General features: G+C 46.1%; 1 protein-coding gene across 8 annotated transcripts in view; it reads left to right on the forward strand.

Annotated features, from left to right (window-relative positions):
- Positions 1 to 12,858, forward strand: part of KCNJ5 (potassium inwardly rectifying channel subfamily J member 5) — a 244,426-nt gene that overhangs the window by 58,412 nt on the left and 173,156 nt on the right. For 4 of the 8 annotated variants that reach the window (XR_012155935.1, XR_012155936.1, XM_073321017.1 and 1 more), the window contains exon 1: positions 5,606 to 6,026. The gene's annotated coding sequence lies outside the window, so the exon portion shown is untranslated. Of the gene's footprint in view, positions 1 to 1,344; positions 1,532 to 5,603; positions 6,027 to 12,858 lie in introns of those variants that run through there. The other 4 variants (XR_012155934.1, XM_073321016.1, XM_073321014.1 and 1 more) reach the window with 2 other exon arrangements.

Below are 12,858 nucleotides of genomic sequence, written 5' to 3' on the forward strand. Positions count from 1 at the left end.
ATTTTTATTTCCTCAGAGCCATTTACTTTTACCAAAATGATGCTAAGGCTTGTTCTGTAATACTATTTTCACCTTCCAGCAACTAAAAGTTCCATGACCTCCCACAATTTCAGCCCCATAAATGGCTCCCTGCGGCGTTTAAAATGAAACACACACATATTGGCATTGGGCTGCTCACCTAATCAGGGCTGCCCAGGGGGGCAAGTGGGGCAATTTTCCCCAGGCCCTGGGCCCCACAGGGGCCCCCACGAGAGTTTTCAGGGGCCCCCATGAGAGTTTTCAGCAGCACTTCAGCAGCGGGTCCTTCAGTGCCGCTGAACACACCCAGAATGAAGGACTCTCCGCAGAAGACCCCAGGCCCCCTGAATCTTCTGGGCGGCCCTGCGCCTAATAAAAATGAGAGATGAGATTGATCCAATATTTGGCACAACCCCATTGCTATCACTTATTTAATAGCATGTAGCCTCAGGCAGCCAAAATACCCAGCGAAAGGGTCAGATTCTGGTCTCTTGCTGGTGTAAATTGGGAGTGACTCCATTGAAATCAGTGGAAACCTCCCCCACCCCCCTGAGTTTACACCAATGTAAGCGGGTAGAAAATCAAGCCTAAAGAGTCCAAACTTTGTGACTGTGCTCCCACATCCAGTGGTTAAAGTAGAGAAATGGACTCTGAAAGGCCATTAATGTGGATTGAAACAGGACCCTTAGCTCTGACTGTACAAGGCAATGGGGTGGGTGGAACTGTGGGGCAATGTGACTTTCCCAAGCCAGGGATAAGAGCCGGAGCTGTGCTAGTCCATGCTCCCATTCATTTTAACTCCTATCTCCCCACCCCCAGCATCACCGTTTGCGGGCAAAGATGAGTTTCAACACCACATAGCACCAGCAGATGGCACTGCCTGTTAATCACTAGAGCTTCAGTCTCTGGATAGGGAAAAGGTGGGAACCTGCTCGAAAGATGGAAGGTTTTTATTTTAACTGTCTGAAAAGCAGTCACATGTCGCTCATGCAAAACAGTGTGAATTAGGCTGGTCGGTCGGAGTCCAGTTGTAGGTGGGAAGGGGCCCACGTCCCAGAAAGAGCTCTATCATTGGTCCGCTTGTCAGCATTTTCCGCAGAGAGCCCGAGGACTGAATGGGCCATACAGCCTGCAACCCACTCTCACCCTTAAAGGGGGTCCCTTCCATTCAGAGTTGGGTGTGTTGGTGGGGGATGTCATGGAGCAAGCATGTCTTCGTGCTGCACATGCCCTGTTGGCTCTGTGGACATGAAGGACCCGCGCTCCATAGCAGTCAGTCTGACAGCTTTCCCCAGCACAAAAAGTCATTTCACATTTTATTGAAAGGTTTTAGAAAGAAGCAGAGCTGATGCCTGGGTGAAGGTGACACCATCCTCACTGCTGTGCTGGAAACAGCATCCGGAACCATGTCCTGGTCCCAAAAGAGACAGAGCCAACAGTCCATCCCCACTAGGAGCTTGCTCTCTGAGAACATAAACAACTGCCACCGAACAAAAGGGGAGGCGCTGCAAAGGTAAGTGATTTTATTTTACATAAATCTCATAGGATTAGGAATGTGAGGTCAGCTGGATACATACATATCCTGTCTGTGAGATTTCTGGTGTGAGATCGTGCTCCATCTGTATCAAGACTTCAGGAGGCTCCCGCTCCTTTGATATGCTGTCTGTGACATTCCGCCTGCCTGCATAGGAGCTGCCTCTTTCTGCAGCATATCTAGCCACGGCGGGCTGGCCTCTATCATCAAAAGTCAAGGATCACACATGCATAATGCAAACTATTCAGTGTTAATACAAGGAATGTACAAAGTTTGTCTTTAATGAGCATTGATCCCTGCATCCTGCATATACAACACTTGCATTCTTACTGGTATGGGGGGGTGGGGGTGGGGGTGGGGGTTGCTCTACTCAGGGCCTGTTGGTGGGAAAACTCTATCTTCTGCACCCATGGCTTTCTTACTTGCTGCCATGGGGACGGGGGGAGGTGATGATCATGTAGGGCAATGCTCAGCTACTGGAACTTGAACCAGTCTGATGGAGGGATTTTGAAGGTAAAGGTTGATACCCAAACCAAGGTTTGGGGCCTAAATTCAGGTTGAATTCAGCCATGTATTGAATGCTAAGTCAGTGCAGAGAGTGGAGCACTGGGCGGATGGGCTCTCCATGGCCTATGTTGTTGTGTGGATGGATTACTGCGTTCTACACTAATTATAATAAAAGTGGGCAGCATCTACAGAGCATTTCGGCTACAAGCCATGGCAATTTGCACACTTGCCACCTCCAGGCAGCAGTCTGAATCAGACAGGAGGGGGCAGTGTCCTCTTGCTAGCTGGAGATGAGAAAAAGACATTTCACAGCTGCAGCACTTTATATATCCAGAAGCTGTGGACCATGTAAAGGAGGCTGATGTTTATACATGTGAATGCCCAAAAATATCTGCTCCAGCCTAACTCATCCAATTCCCATTTGCTTTAAACCAAAGCCTCTCCTAAACAGAACTGTTAGGTCTCCCCAGGAATCATTTTCCAGTTGCTTCTCAAATACCTGGACCTACTTCTTTTTATCCAGTTTTTGATGTCCCCCAAACCTGTCAAATTAATAGGGCTGTAGGTATCATTAATCGGCATTTTCTCCAATAGGCTGGTTGACTCTAAATGCGGTAATCAGATAATTTAGGCCCCAAACCAAGGTTTCTGTAACCTACTAACCTAATACTTCATGTATCCCATTTCTGATGGCATCATCAGGAAAGACATGGACCTAGATGGTAAAATGAGGTCTTGATGTGAAGAACATGCCCAGCAGATGTTACATCTCAGAAGGGACAGCCAATCTCTTGTTTTCTAACAGGTGGAAGTTCTAACTTCTAACCTAATAATAACCAGAAGTTTTTCATTAACAGTGCTTTTAAAACCTCTCTGGAAACAGCTTTGCTATTGGTGGTGCATGGATTTAAAGAGTCCTCTGCAGTGTTTGCATCCCAGACAACATAGCGCTGGCCTAGTGCATGAAAACCAAGAGGTGCAACTGACTAGTCTCATTGTCTAAGCTGCCTGAAATGCAAAAAGTAACATTCTTTCATTTTTATTGGTCCTAAAACATTGGTAACGAGGCTGGTAAGGAAGTGAGTTTAAGTACATGATTTTGAAACCCAAGTGATCCTCTGGTCCATGTTTACTGAGCTTTATTTAAAGCTGCAAGTATTTCCTATTAATTAGCGTGGCCAACACTTTTTGAAGTTTAAAAACTGATACTAGTCCAGGCTGTCTGTGGGGTGAATAAGAAGGGGGTTATAGACTGCACACTAGAGCGGGATTTTCCATTTTGCAAGAAATTCCAAAACTTCCTCCCAAAAATGGGTCTGAAACAGATCACAAACGAATACTGAAATTTCCCACAAACTGAAATTCAGGGGCGAGGGGGTGTGTGAAATCATTTTGGATCAATCAAAGTGTTCCATTTTGGTAAAATGTTAAACAATTGAAACAAAAGGTTGTTTCAAAATAGAAAATGGGAACATTCCATTCTGGGTTTTTTTCCTGAATGAAATGTTGTCAAAATCAACACACTTCTGAAAAATGTTCTGCTTTCAGTAAATTGGCATTTTCCAAAGGAAAAATGTTTGTTGGAGAATTTCCGACCAGGGCCAAAATCAGGGTTGATTTATAAATAAAGACACCCCCGCTTCCACTGTTTGTTTCTCTTAGACCACTTACCAGCTGCTACCAATGTGTAAGGGAGTTTCAACTGGTATAACTTACATACAAGATATAAGAAGGTGTAAATGACAGTAGGGTGGAGCACCATCTTATGCATTCCCTGGGCCTTTAGCACGTGCCTCATGCCAGCGTAGACTCCTACACAACTCCCTTAGACTCACACCCACTTGCTAATGTGTAGCTTACCAAGTTGTCTGAACTTGGCCTACTGAGGCTGAGTGTCAGGGAAAGTCTATCTATTCCATCCTGAGATCCCTGTAGACTGACTTGTACTCACATGTGAATTTGGCCCTTAGTCCCTGCAGGTCTCACCTGCTAGAAAACAAGAGATCAGGATTTCCTTCCAGTGGTAATATCTCCTGGGCATGTTCTTCACATCAAGACCGTCTAGGTCCACGTCTTTCCTTATGATGCCGTGGAACCTGGGATTAATGCACGTGACATTTACACTTTGGATGAGGGAGAGCTTTTTCCTGGTGCTCGCTGACGTCTGACAGCAACAAAGAGGAGTTAAACAGCACCAGGGAAATGCATCCACATGGACTGGGAGACTGAGAGCCAGTTGCTCGGCAGCTAAGCTCTGGCAAGCAGAGCAGTAGCACATGCCCACACAAAATTCTCACTGCTGGCAAAACCAACAAACCATGGCCAAAGTTTGGGAGGTTTGCCAACAGAGCAAAATGCTTTTCCATCCTGCCTCAACAATTTTTCAGGGAAAAAATGGGACCCTGGGGGTGGGGCAGAAGTGGGCGGCACAACTTTTATTCGTTGCTACAAACATGGTGACAGGATCTGACTTTCCACTGGAGAAAATTCCTGGTTTTGCTCAGGGGAGTTTGCAAGTTCGGTGTGAAAGCAGCAGGAGGGATGCTGCAGGGCATGGCAGAGGTGTGTCTGCAGGGCTACGTGGGGATAGAATGACTGGAATAACAGTGAGTGCAGAAGCTCAGGTGAGACATGCATTGAGACAGAAGCATGTGAGCCCAGACCTAAAAAATGAAGTGGGGCTCTGGGGCCAGGATTGAGGAGCACAATGGAGAAGCTTGTGCTGGCGTGACTTGTTCTGTGGCTACCCTTCAGTCTCCAGGCCTAGCAGTCGGACACCTGCAATTGGCCTGACATTTGCTTGCCAAAAGATAAAATCTCCTATTAAACCTAGTGGGACTGCTCCTGTTATTCTCAAATGAAGGCTATGCAAATCAAAGCCAAGAAAGCAAGCAGACCAGGGGGAGCATGGGGAATGTGCCTCTTGATCCAGCTGGACCAGAGGGAACCCCCACTGCAGGGCGAGTCCTCGTGCAACAATCTGATAGTTGACATGCAAAAGACAAGCTCCAGAGAAATCACTCTCTCCCTCTGCCTCCTCCCCCTTTCCACTCCTTGATCCATCCCAGAAGAGAAACCCGCTATGCTTTTCACAGCGCTGATGAACACACATGAGTTCTCTGATAGCCGTGCAGGGCTCCAGCTACTGCATTTCCCCTGCCCTTCACTTTTAAGAGCTGCCTTTGTTTGCATGATTTTGAAAAAAATACCAATACAACAGAGGCTGGCACAGGGAGCAGGGAAGCTCAGAACCTTGCAGATGGAGAGGGGTGATGCATGTGCATTGGGTTGCAGACACTCACAGAATTAGCAGGGAGAGCAAAGACCACGCAGTTGATAGAGGAGCACAATATCCTTTGCATTTTGCCAAGGAAATGAAGGAGCCTCCTATTTCCCCCAATCCCTCCCCAGACTGGCCTATTCTGTCCAAAGACGTGGCCCAAACCCCTCCCTCCCCCGGCTGCTTTCACTCTCAACCACCTTTCCCTTTCCTGTTCATTCAGAACAGATGATGCTCCTGATCACATGTGCACAGCTCTTCTCCCTCCTCCCTTTCACGGCCCTTTAAGTAGCTTTATTACACAGAGAATTCATTTGTACTACACACAGCCAGAGAGAGGGAGCAGGCAAAGGGAGGGAGATTTAACCGGCAAAAGTAGAACCGTGGTGCTGGAGGGCAGGGGGTCTGGGGAACCATGGCATCTCTGTCAGAGCCAGCAAAGGCCTGGGATGGCTAGGGGCAGAGGACGTGTGCACTTAAATCCACAGCACAATATAAATGTTCTGTAATACCAGGCAGGAGGCGGTAGGGAGGAGAGAGCCTGGGATAAGAAGACCCCAATGCTCTGGTGATGGCATGGACCGGAAGCCCTTTCAGCAACTGTTTTTACCTTCTTCCCAGCTCTGTCTCCTCCGGGTCCCCCAAAAACATGAGGGAGCAAGACTGATGCAGAACCATTGTTAGCAAGTAAGTTACCCTATTGTTTGTTTGCTTCCTATCTCTCTCTCTCTCTCTCTTTCTCTCTCTCCTCTGGCTGCTGCCCAGAAGGCAGGAGGACTTCAGTGGACCAGTTCCTAGGGCAGCCAAGCACAAGGATGCACTACCCAGCCACGTGAGGGAAACAATGGGTAAATAGGTGCTGTCTAACTGCCAGGGAACTACTGGAGAAGACAGGAGCCAGATTCTGATTTTGGACATGCCATTGTCAGCTCTGACACGGGTGTTGTGAGGGTAAATTGTGAGGCACCCCCATACTACAGCAATGGGCATTGTATAAGGACCAGAGAGAGAGGAGCTACTCAGCCCTGGAGCCAATGGAGCGACTCTGGGTTTGCACCTGGGGTTAAAGGTTAAACTGTAAGTTTAGGGCATTTACTGTTTCATTTGGGGTTCAGAGAGCAACTGGAGTTTAGCCTCTTCTTCGTTGTTATTGTTAAAGCAAACCTTTGAAGTGCAAGGGGCTGCTTAGTGCCTGGGGAATCCCAGTTGGTTCTGTGGGCGTATGTGGCCATGCCACATATCAGGGTGGCCCGTTTGTGGGCTGTCTGAGGTGATTGCCCAGGGCACTCTGACCCCCCTGGCTTGGCTGTTTTCCACCATGCTGGACTGACCTAACGCCCTGACTTTCATTTAATCTATTTTTCACTCCTTGGTGAACTGAGTGTCATGAACCGTGTGGGAATCACGTCTTAGGGCTAATCATAGGACTGACTGATCAGCATTCGGAGCCAGCTTGATTTGTTAGGGATTGGCCCTGGGTGGGACGTCAGGGGCCAGGGTCTGAGCTGGCCTTTACTGGATTGGTTAATTAGCATTATTATTCAATATTTGTATTACTAGAGCTCCTAGGGGCCCTGGTCATAAACCAGGACCCCATTGTGCTAGGTGCTGTACATACAAACAAAAAGGTGGTCCTTCCCCTAAAGAGCTGACAATCTGGCTTCCCAGCTCTGAAGTCCTGCTAGCAAACAGAGCCTGTGCCCTAGATAAGGAAATAATTTTGTGCTAGGAATGTAGTGGACCAAGCTTGAGGGTGGGGAGAAGTGAAACTGGACCTTCCCACGAGCTGTCCGCCATGAGTTGGCAAGTCCAGACAGCTAGGGAGGATCTAAGTAAGTTTCGTGTCAGTTAGATAAGCATGTCTAGAAGCAGGCTGTCTAACTTCTGGGGCTCAATTCTCCTCCCCCTTGCCCTGAATTCCACCAGTCATCCCACTCTCAGAAGTCTTCCAGCCCAGTAGCGCAGCCCCAGGAGCTTTGAAGAGTCCAGAGAAGCAGTCAGGATTCTAAGTGCTGATCCAAGCCAAATCTCTGAACATTTTAACATTAGAGACAGCCCCTTCTTGTTGGTCTAAAGAGTCGTCTGGACGTTTGCAGTGAAACCTGGGTTCCAATCTGCACCTTGACACTTAACCAGCTGTGTAACCTTGGGTAGGTCACGTCACCTGTCTGTGCCTCAGTTTCCCCCTCTGTGAAATGGGGATAACAGTACCGTCCTATCTCATGGGGGCAGGGAGGATGGGGGGTTTGCTTAGCCAGTTCATCTTTGAAATCCTCGGAAGGAAGGTGCTGTAGAAGTGCTAAGCAGTGGTCGTATTATCGTCCATTTTCCAAGCAGGTGCAGGATTATATAGTGACTCTCGATTGCTATTGGGGATGGGAGAATTGAATAATATATGTGCTCAACCGCAGGAGTATTTTTGCCATTTGGCCTAGGTTTCCCCGTAGTCTGGGTAGGGGAACTCCTTAACCCAGTTCTCTCTAGGGGCATCCAGAGAACATGAACTGCCAGTAACAGGATGATGATCAATAACTCGTGATCAGCTGGGAGATGGGGCAATGGCACTGCCAAAGCAGCCCCCCAAAAATATCAGAAGGGCAACAGGCATCTCCAGAAATAGACAGCGGGACAGGTGTATGGGAAGCAGCGCTGCTTCATAGAGAGCCCAGCCCTGGGGAGAGCCACTTCCTTGGAAAAGGGCTGGATCAAATAGGCTTATTTTCAGGTTTGGTTCGTTGGGGAACCAACTATCAACTGAATATTAGAGACTCAGTTAGGGATCTCTGAACATCAGCTTATGCATGCATCTCTCATCGTACTGTGTTTTATCCACACTTCCACTTACAGCTGCCCAGTTATTTTATATTAATTACATTTCCCCATCCACCCCTTGCAATATTTACACTCCCACTGAGCCAGTCATTATACCAGGCAATATATGCTCCCTGGTCTCTATATTATGGTAACTACATGCTCTCCAGTCATTATTTTATATAAAATAACACTTGTTCTGTTAATTCCCAGGCTGCTTGTGGGGTCATTAGAACAGCTCATAAAGCATTTCCCAGTCTCTATCTTTTGTGAAAAATACAATTGTTTTGTTTTTCATTAAAATGTTAGCTCCTCCACTGTATTTTTATTAGACTAACCTCAGTATATTTGTAGTACACCCACAAATTCGTATTTTACATATGATTTTTCATGCTTTAATTCCTGTTGGAAAAATGCATTCACAGCCCCCTCCTGCTCTCCGCAAAACTGGCATAAATAGAAATAAAATAACAGATTTTATTTTTTTAGCTTATTCCACTTTTCAAAAAGCTAGCAGTAAAAACAGAATTTTTAACCCCTAGCAATCAAAATAAGATGCAAATTCGTTCTGTCTCATAGAAGGACAAAGGTCAGATTCTCTGCTGGTGTGAATGGGTTTGACTTCATTAAAGCTGATGGAGCTGCAACTGTTTACACCAGCTGTGGATTTGGCTCCTGGTCTAATTAGGCAGAGGCCATTATTGGTTTAAAATTTTCTGAAGCAGGTCTGGTGAAAAAGCCCTATCTAATCTAGTGGGTATGAGATGCTGTAGAAAACTCTATAGAAATTACTCTTAAAAATCTATAGGATTTCATAGAGAATGATTACAAGTTTCATTGAGCAACTGAAGTTGTCTATAGTAGGAATATAACTCCATTAAATTCTATATAGGATAGTTCAGAAAACTCTCTGCCACTGAATCACCGTTTGGTCTTGGGCCAGACATTCTGTGCCTCCGTTTTAGCCATCTGGGACGTTGTGTTCAGTACTGACTTAAGAGTAAGTGTCACCTATTCAACAATCAACACCACTTTCCATGGCAACTTCCACGACCATGTGCACTTGGAATTCCCTTGCTCTCCCATACCAGTCAGTCCTGACCCTGCTTGCAAGTGAGAGCTAAGGGGCTCTTTGCAGAAGATGGTGTGAATACAGATCATTAGCTAGAGCAGTATTTGGACAACACTGAAATCCACTGGGCATTCTGTATGAAGATAATATATGGTCAGCTGAAGATATCTGATCAATTGTTCTTCATGTTCACTGAAGGTAGGACAAGGAGTAATGGGCTCAATCTGCAGCAAAGGGGACTTGGGTTAGATATTAGGGGAAATGTTCTAACTCTCAGGGTAGTTAAGCTCTGGAACAGGCTTCAAAAGGAGGTTGTGGAATCCCCATCATTGGAGGTTTTTAAGAACAGGTTGGACAAACACCTGCCAGGGCTGGTCTAGGTTTATGTGGTCCCGACTTAGCGCAGGAGGGAGGTCCCTTCTCCATGGGGTACAGGAGATGTTACCTTGATTTTTCAAAACAATTTTCAGCCATACAAGAAACCATGGGTCTTTTATTCAGTGGAAGGAAAGGAGAGAGGGCCAGTGTTCAAGGCACTACCCTCGCATTTGGGAGTCCTGGGTTCAAGTCCTTGCTCTGACACAGGCCTCCTGTGTGACCTTGGGCAAGTCATTTAGCCTCTCTGTGCCTCAGTTCCCCCTCTGTCAAATGAGATTTATAGCATTTCCTAGGCTCACAGGGGTATTGGGGGGATAAATGCATTGAAATGGCGAGGTGGTCACTATGGCAACCAGGGACCATATTGGAACCTGACTGAGGACAAAAGAGCTCTGGAATATTTGAATGCTGATCATCCAGCGTTGGGCGGAGGACTAGACAGACAGGAAGCATACCGACAAAGAAGTGTAACTATCCATAAACCTTGTCTCTCCCCATATTCTGCCAACTTTCTGCCCAGAGAAATTTTCTTACCACCCATTTTCTGAAAGACTGAACAGCTGGTGTTACAATATTTCTAAGCATAACAAACTCTGAGCAGACAAGCAGTCATCAACCTGGCTCTGTAACAAGCAGCAAAGCCATCTCACTTCCTTTGGTAGCTGTCTAACTAATCATCAATCAGCCCCCTTTTTGTTTCTGTGGGCAGGTATCTCCTGCAGCCTCAGAGGAATTTCATTGTAAGTCGGCACTCAGTTTTGTCAATGTGTGAGAAAAGTGATCCTGCCAAGCTAATGAAAACTCAGAGGAAATTAAAGGAATCTTGATACTTTGGTGCTGAGTGAGTTTACACTTTGAAAAGGAATTATTTGGGCGGGAGGGGAGAGAGAGACAAGGTAATTCAGCTTCTATGATTTGAACCGCACGTTTATCACTAAAGTGCTGTCAGTTTCCCTCCTGTACACTTTTTCTTTAACGTTTTGCCTTGTCTATTAATAACAGCAGAGTAGCTCTTACACAGTACTTTTCATCCATAGATCTCAAAGCACTTGACAAAGGAAGCAGGTCTCATTAGCTCCATTTTAGAGATGGGGAAATGGAAGCATAGGGAAAAGGATTGATTTGCCCAAGATCGGTCGGGTCGGTCTGTTTCTCCCATGTACTTTCACTTAGGTGCCATGGACAGATTAACCCTTATGAAGTACAGGCAATAAATGAAATAGGTGAATGGAAAGCTACCTTCTTTCAGGGAAATAAAGATTCATTTGGCAATAAGCATCTCTCTAGCATGCATCCACTACCCACCCAATAGATTTGCAAGGGCCAGCCCTCCCTAATGGTGTCCCTCCATTCCACTCTGACTTCTGCTCAGTTTGCCTTCTTTGAACTTTCTGTTTCAATCCATTTGCCTGCAAATCTGTCTGTTATCTGCCCCTGGTGATAAGGATCTACCTCTATGGGCATCCTTCAGTCAGGGACTTTAATTCGATTGCTGTGCTGTAACAAGTAGGGACTCTGCTTCTCAGTGGAGTCTGTGGATTGAGGGTTGGGGCTGCATTTGATGTGGCATGGGCAGAGGGGATGCAAAAGAACCACTCTTTCAGTAATAATCATTCTATCAGACTGTTTATCCAGCAGTCTATTAGTGTACCTGACTGACTGCTTGTCCCTCTGCCCTGGCCTCTCTCTCAGACCCCATTCCTGCATTGCTATTGGGCAGCCTGGCTTCTACAGCTTTGAAGTGATAGAATTTAGAGAGAGGCATAGTGCAAACAGGTGCAGCATCCACACAGCTCTGCTGGTGCACCACAATCCTGACCTGCAGCACCCCTTGATATTCCAGTCCTGGGCCCCACACTGCTCCGCTAATGCACGTAAATCCAAACTTGCAGAACCAGTCCTCAGCTCCCGTGCAATTACCAGTGCATCTCAGCCCTGATCTGCATCGCAGCTCTCCTGGCCCACTATTCCAAGCCCCTCTGGAACAGAGATTGGCAGTTCTGCTCTCTTAGGGGTGGTAGTTTTATAAATATAAATGTCTTATTGTTAATAGACAGGCGGTTCATATGGCTGTGGAAAGTTTTGAACCATGTGTTTCTGTTAAGGAAAAAACTATTTGACCAACCATTGTAATAAGGTGAGAAAAGGGATTTGTTTAGATTTTCCATCTGTTTTCATGATTCTCTGGATTCTCACACAATACATTGCCAGATTATTATTATTATATTATACAAATAATTCCCACAGTGCCTAGAGGCATCAGCCATGATTAAGATCCCACCGTGCTAGGCGCTGTACAAACACCTGGTAAGAAACAGTCCCAAAGGGTTATGATTCCAACTGCCAAGAGAGAAGAAAGGGTGGAAGAAAGGAAGAGATATAATCCTCACTTTATAAAAAGGGAACTGAGGCACAAAGAGATTAAGTGATTTAATCAAGGTCATGTAGGAAGTCTCTGGCAGAGGTAAACATTGAACCTAGCTCTCCTGAGTCCTGTGTCTTTATGCCTTAACCACAGGGCCATCCTTCCCCTCAAAGAAAAAGTCAAAACCTGTCCCTATTGAAGTTAATGGTTAAATCCCTATTGCCATCAGTGAAATCTGGATTTGACATAAATTCTTCACAAGAAAAAAAAAGTAACCCTGCTAAGAAAACAGAAGTCTGCTCTGACATTTTGGGGGTGTTTGTTTGGGGAGGTGCAAGAGGTACGTCAACCCTGTATGGAAGCAGCCATGGGAAAATGATGCCTTCTGAAGTTCAGCTAAAATCCATCTCTTTCTATTTCAGCATTTCTAAGTTCCTTTCGCTTAGTGCTCCCTCCTCTCCTCAAGTTTGGCATCTGGGCAAAAGCTGAGCGATACCGAGAAGCCTGATAAAAGGCCTCTTTGCAGAACTGATAATGCACCAACTCTCATCTCCTTTTGCAGCAGCTCCAGCAGCCTGTCTAAAAGGAGCATGAGGCTTTGTACAAAAGTAACATTTTTATTATCCTGGCCTTGTTTAACCAAGGACGGTAAATGTGGTACCTGTGACTGACCATCACAGGCAGTTCCAGTCTCTGAGTCCACTGCTAGAGAGAGAGCAGTGCTTCACAAACTGAAGGCTAATTCTCCCTTGCATGCTTGTACACAGTTACCATTAACCAGGGGGGATGTGTGTGCATGGTGAGGGTGGTTATGGATGTGGAATAAAGGAGGAATTCAAACTTATCTCTGCACTGTTCTCCCTTTTTGCTGTACGTTATGTTGACAAATGGGT

The sequence above is a fragment of the Lepidochelys kempii genome, chromosome 22, assembly GCF_965140265.1.
Source record: "Lepidochelys kempii isolate rLepKem1 chromosome 22, rLepKem1.hap2, whole genome shotgun sequence".
Classification (NCBI taxonomy): Eukaryota; Metazoa; Chordata; order Testudines; family Cheloniidae; genus Lepidochelys; species Lepidochelys kempii.